The sequence below is a fragment of the Corvus brachyrhynchos genome, unplaced genomic scaffold (assembly GCF_000691975.1).
Source record: "Corvus brachyrhynchos isolate BGI_N302 unplaced genomic scaffold, ASM69197v1 scaffold239, whole genome shotgun sequence".
Lineage (NCBI taxonomy): Eukaryota > Metazoa > Chordata > Aves > Passeriformes > Corvidae > Corvus > Corvus brachyrhynchos.
The window spans coordinates 3,391,644-3,392,019 of record NW_008246057.1 but is presented as its reverse complement, the minus strand read 5'-3'; positions in this window follow the sequence as shown (position 1 = coordinate 3,392,019).

Below are 376 nucleotides of genomic sequence, written 5' to 3'. Positions count from 1 at the left end.
AACCGCACTGCGCAAGAATGCCTGGGTGGAAATGCTTCCCGTGGTGTTTTTCCTTCTGCTATTTGCCTTTCTTCCCCCAACCTACTGACGAAGTTTCAGGCCAGGTCTACGCCTGAGCAATAAGCTGGACGGAGTTTAATTTGGAGAACAGCTTCTCCAAGCAAAACACAACATACTGGCAAGACTGGATCTACACCAGGGACTTTTCCTGGCGCAGCTGCTTTGATCAGGAATCCTCGCAGCACATCCCCGGCCGTGCCAGAGCGCGCAGCCGAGGCAGAGCGTGATTCACCATGTTTTCGAAGCCCGGGCGGCCTGTTCGCTGACGCAGGGCGGGCCGCGCTCCCCCCGCAGCCCCAGCGCCGCTGCGGGCCCC